Source organism: Lolium perenne, chromosome 7 (genome assembly GCF_019359855.2).
Source record: "Lolium perenne isolate Kyuss_39 chromosome 7, Kyuss_2.0, whole genome shotgun sequence".
NCBI classification, from domain to species: Eukaryota; Viridiplantae; Streptophyta; class Magnoliopsida; order Poales; family Poaceae; genus Lolium; species Lolium perenne.
The window spans coordinates 67,933,149-67,939,148 of record NC_067250.2 but is presented as its reverse complement, the minus strand read 5'-3'; positions in this window follow the sequence as shown (position 1 = coordinate 67,939,148).

Sequence of the window (6,000 nt, the reverse complement as noted above, 5' to 3'; positions counted from 1 at the left end):
TACTCATGTCATATACATTGTTTCGATCGCTGCATTCACTACATATGCTTTACAAATAGTATGATCAAGATTATGATGGCATGTCACTCCAGAAATTATCTGTGTTATCGTTTTACCTGCTCGGGACGAGCAGAACTAAGCTTGGGGATGCTGATACGTCTCCGACGTATCGATAATTTCTTATGTTCCATGCCACATTATTGATGTTATCTACATGTTTTATGCACACTTTATGTCATATTCGTGCATTTTCTGGAACTAACCTATTAACAAGATGCCGAAGTGCCGCTTCGTTTTCTGCTGTTTTTGGTTTCAGAAATCCTAGTAACGAAATATTCTCGGAATCGGACGAAATCAACGCCCAGGTTCCTATTTTTCCCGGAACCATCCGTAACACCCGAGAGCCGCCGTAGGGGAGCCACAGGGGCCCCACACCACACCCTGGCGCGGCCAGAGGGGGGGCCGCGCCGCCCTATGGTGTGGGCCCCCCAGAAGCCCTCCTGCGCCGCCTCTTCGCCTATATAATGCCCCTGGATCGAAAACCCTGATACGATTGACGAAAACCACAGAAACCTTCCAGAGCCGCCGCCATCGCGAGGCCAAGATCTGGGGGACAGGAGTCTCTGTTCCGGCACGCTGCCGGAGCGGGGAAGTGCCCCCGGAAGGCTTCTCCATCGACACCGCTGCCATCTCCACCGCCATCTTCATCACCGCTGCTGCTCCCATGAGGAGGGAGTAGTTCTCCATCGAGGCTCGGGGCTGTACCGGTAGCTATGTGGTTAATCTCTCTCCATGTACTTCAATACAATGATCTCATGAGCTGCTTTACATGATTGAGATTCATATGAGTTTTGTATCACAATTCATCTATGTGCTACTCTAGTGATGTTATTAAAGTAGTTCTATTCCTCCTGCACGTGTGTAAAGGTGACTAGTGTGTGCACCGTGTGGTTCTTGTCGTAGGCTATGATCATGATCTCTTGTAGATTGTGGAGTTAATTATTACTATGATGGTATTGATGTGATCTATTCCTCCTACATATGCATGAAGGCGATAGTGTGCATGCTATGTTAGTACTTGGTTTAGTCTTTTGATCTATCTTACACTATAAGGTTACTAAATATGAACAAATTGTGGAGCTTGTTAACTCCGGCATTGAGGGTTCGTGTAATCCTACGCAATGCGTTCATCATCCAACAAAAGTGTAGAGTATGCATTTATCTATTCTGTTATGTGATCAATGTTGAGAGTGCCCACTAGTGAAAGTGTAATCCCTAGGCCTTGTTCTTAAATACTGCTATCGCTACTTGTTTACTACTGCTGCGTTACTACTGCTGCAATACTACCACCATCAACTACACGCCAGCAAGCTATTTTCTGGCACCGTTGCTACTGCTCATATATATTCATACCACCTGTATTTCACTATCTCTTCGCCGAACTAGTGCACCTATTAGGTGTGTTGGGGACACAAGAGACTTCTTGCTTTGTGGTTGCAGGGTTGCATGAGAGGGATATCTTTGACCTCTTCCTCCCTGAGTTCGATAAACCTTGGGTATCCACTTAAGGGAAAACTTGCTGCTGTTCTACAAACCTCTGCTCTTGGAGGCCCAACACTGTCTACAGGAAAGGAGGGGGAACGTAGACATCAGTGCCACCCTGGGGTGCCCCACTGGTCATCCCCAGGTGCTCCCAGGTGCCTCGTCGAAAAATAGGACCAACGGTATAATTTTTTTGAATTTTTGAAAACTTTGAAAAATGCACATTTCTGGGTATTAAGTTTATTATTACTGGCGAGGAAAATTTTTGAAATCTCTAATTAACTAAGGAACTTTGTAAAATAAAAGTGCTACAGTAACTAGAGCAAATGGAGGAAGAAAGAGATGTTGTTTACCTCCTCTATGCATATAAAAAGTATTTGTTAACAAGGTTGATCAAGTCTTGCCACCAAATAAATTTTACATAGCATAAGAAGAAATAAATCTCAAATCAATCATGTTACCTTGAATTGTATTGATATGGATCCAATCACAAGAGTTTGATATTCTTCTTTAGGCTCATATATAGGACAATCAATGGTTCCCACTTTGATAGTTCTCACATTAGAAATAGTATTAACTCCACATGCTTTCTCAATCCTCTTGGGAAACTAAACAGTATGCTCCTTGTCATCAATATTGAAAGTAACTTTTCCTTTATTGCAATCAATAACAGCCCCTGCGGTGTTAAGAAAAGGTCTCCGAAGAATAATAGACATATTATCATCTTCAGGCATTTCCAACACAACAAAATCAGTTAATATCAAGCAGTTATTAGTAACTTGACCAGGAACATCCTCACATATTCCAACAGGAATAGCAGTAGATTTATCAGCCATTTGCAAAGATATATCAGTAGGTATCAACTTATCTAAGTAAAGTCTCTTATAAAGAGAAAAAGGTATAACACTAACACCGGCTCCCAAGTCACATAGAGCAGTTTTAACATAATTATTCTTAATAGAACAAGGAATAGTAGGTATACCTGGGTCGCCCAACTTCTTTGGAACTTTGCCATTGAAAGAGTAATTAGCAAGCATAGTGGAAATTTCCTCATTAGGAATTTTCCTTTTGTTAGACACAATATCTTTCATATACTTTGAATAAGGAGGCAATTTAATAGCATCACCAAAGGGATTTGCAAGAATAAAGGTTTCATCCAATCACAAAATTTATTATAGTGTTCTTCTTCCTTTGATTTTAGTTTCTTAGCAGGAAAAGGCATTTGCTTTTGAACCCAAGGTTCTCTTTCATTACCATGTTTCTCAGCAATAAAATCTTCTTTAGTGTACTTTTTATTTTTAGCATGCTTTTCAGGTTCTTCTTCAACATCTTCTTTATCAGAAGCATCATTCTTATCATTATCTTTATCATGTTCATTACCACTTTCAGTTTTAGCATCAGAAATAGAAATACTATTAGGATCATTAACAGGTTCAGAGGATTCTACAACATTCTTATGTTTCTTTTTCTTTTTCTTAGATGGAGCACTAGTTTTAGTTCGTTGAGAATCTTGTTCAACTCTTTTGGGATGCCCCTCAGGATATAGAGGATCCTGGGTAGAAACACCACCTCTAGTTGTTACTTCATAAGCATGTTTTTCTTTAGAATTATTTCCCAACAAGTCATTTTGCACTTTAGTGAGTTGATCAATTTGAGTTTGAACCATATGAAAATGTTTAACAAGCATCTTAACATCATTGGAGGTTCTCTCTACAATATCATGCAATTCACTAATAGCTCGAGAATTTTCCATTAAATGATTCTCTACTCTCATATTAAAATTTTCTTGCTTAACAATATAATTATCAAACTCATCTAAGCATTGTGCAGGAGGTTTCGAATACGGAATATCTTCCCTAGTAAAGCGTTGAAGGGAGTTTACCTCAATCATGGATGAAGGGGGAATTATCTCACATAAATCTTCTATAGGAGGTAAATTCTTCACATCTTCAGGTTTAATACCCTTCTCCTTAAGAGACTTCTTGGCTTCCCTCATATCTTCATCATTTAATTTAATCATACCCCTCTTCTTCAGTATCGGTGTCGGGGTTGGTTCAGGTGTAGACCAATCATCATGATTCCGGCCTATTTTAGCCAATAATTCTTCAGCGTTGTCTGGAGTTCTTTTCCTGAAAACACAACCAGCACAACTATCCAGGTATGCCCTAGACTCAATGGTTAGTCCACTATAAAATATATCAAGTAAATCATGCTTTTCCAAATCATGATAGGGCCGAGCTCTAATAAGAGAGCAAAATCTCGCCCAAGCCTCAGGAAATTTCTCTCCATCTTCCTGGTCAAAATTATAAATTCTCTGCAAAGCAATATGTTGAGCACTAGCAGGAAAGTATTTACGGAAGAAAACATCAAGCAATTCTTTTGGACTTTTAATAGAATCAGGTGGCAAACTATTATACCAAGTTTTAGCGTCATCCTTTAATGAAAATCGAAAGATTTTAGCAACAAAGTAAGTACGCTTCTTAACATCATCAGAAAACAAGCTACTTAGAGTAGATAACTCAATCATGTGTTCAACAGCACTTTCTTTTTCAGTACCACAAAAGGGTGTTTTCTCAACAATAGCTATATGAGATAGATCAAGAGAAAAAATCATAATCTTTATCCTTAATGTTTATAGGAGATGTGGCAAATTTAGGATCAGGAGACAGTTTATATCTAACAGCATGTTCTGCAAGCAACTTTTTAATTTTTCTTGCATCAGTAGTAGCATTGCATTTTTCAATAAAATCATCATCAAGTTCCACATAATCTTCATCAGGATCATCACTAGAATAATCAAGTTCAGGTGAATTAACAGGTGTAGTAGCATTAGGAGTTTCAGTATTTTCAATTTGTCTAGATCTAGCAATCGTAGCATCTAGAAAAGATCCCAATGAACCACTATCATCAAGCACAGCAGAAGCATCATCAATATTATAAGAATTTTTAGATTCAGCAGAAGTACCAGCATGTGAAGCATGTGGCGGTGAAACAAGTTTATCAATCACAGATGGTGAATCAAGAGCAGCAGAGGTACTCAGAGTTGTACCTTTTCTTGTAGTGGATGGTAATATGGCGACTTTAGGATCGCGAGGTTTACCCATGATGGAGAATTTACAGCGAACAATATCAATCCAAGTGAACTTCCAAATAAAGTTGTGCTCCCCGGCAACGGCACCAGAAAATAGTCTTGATAACCCACAAGTATAGGGGATCGCAGCAGTCTTCGCGGGTAGTAAAACCCAATTTATTGATTCGACACAAGGGGAGACAAAGAATACTTGAAAGCCTTAACAACGGAGTTGTCAATTCAGTTGCACCTGGAAACAGACTTGCTTGCAAGAGTTTATCAGTAGTAACAGTTTTATAGCAGTAGCAGTAGTGAAATAACAGCAGCAGAGTAACAGAGACAGCAGTAGTGATTATAGTAAACAACAGGATTAAAATACTGTAGGCACGGGGACGGATGAACGGGCGTTGCATGGATGAGAGAAACTCATGTAACAATCAAAGTAGGGGCATTTGCAGATAATAATAAAACGGTATCCAAGTACTAATCAGTCAATAGGCATGTGTTCCATATATAGTCGTACGTGCTCGCAATGAGAAACTTGCACAACATCTTTTGTCCTACCAGCCGGTGGCAGCCGGGCCTCAAGGGAATCTACTGGATATTAAGGTACTCCTTTTAATAGAGTACCGAAGCAAAGCATTAACACTCCGTGAACACATGTGATCCTCACATCACTACCATCCCCTCCGGTTGTCCCGATTTCTGTCACTTCGGGGCCATTGGTTCCGGACAGCGACATGTGTATACAACTTGCAGGTAAGACCATAAACAATGAATATCATGATGAAGTAATAACATGTTCAGATCTGAGATCATGGCACTCGGGCCCTAGTGACAAGCATTAAGCATAACAAGTTGCAACAATATCATAAAAGTAACATCTACGGATACTAGGCACCATGCCCTAACAATCTTATGACTATTACATGACCAATCTCATCCAATCCCTACCATCCCCTTCAGCCTACAGCGGGGGAATTACTCACACATGGATGGGGGAAACATGGCTGGTCGATGGAGAGGCGTCGGTGGTGATGGTGGCGATGATCTCCTCCAATTCCCCGTCCCGGCGGAGTGCCAGAACGGAGACTTCTGGCTTCCGAGACGGAGTTTCGCGATGTGGCGGCGTTCTGGAGGGTTTCTGGCGACTTCGACTTCTCCCCGTGCATTTTTAGGTCGAGGCCGATAAGTAGTCTGAAGGAGGGCGTCAGAGGCCGGCCGAAGGGGCCACACGCTAGGGCCGCGCGCCCCCCTCCTGGGGCGCGCCGCCCTAGGGTGTGGGGCCCTCGGGCCTCCACCTGACTTGCCCTTCTGGCTCCGTGAGTCTTCTGGAAAAATAGGACCTTTCATATAAATTCCGAGGATTTTCCTGAAAGTTGGATTTC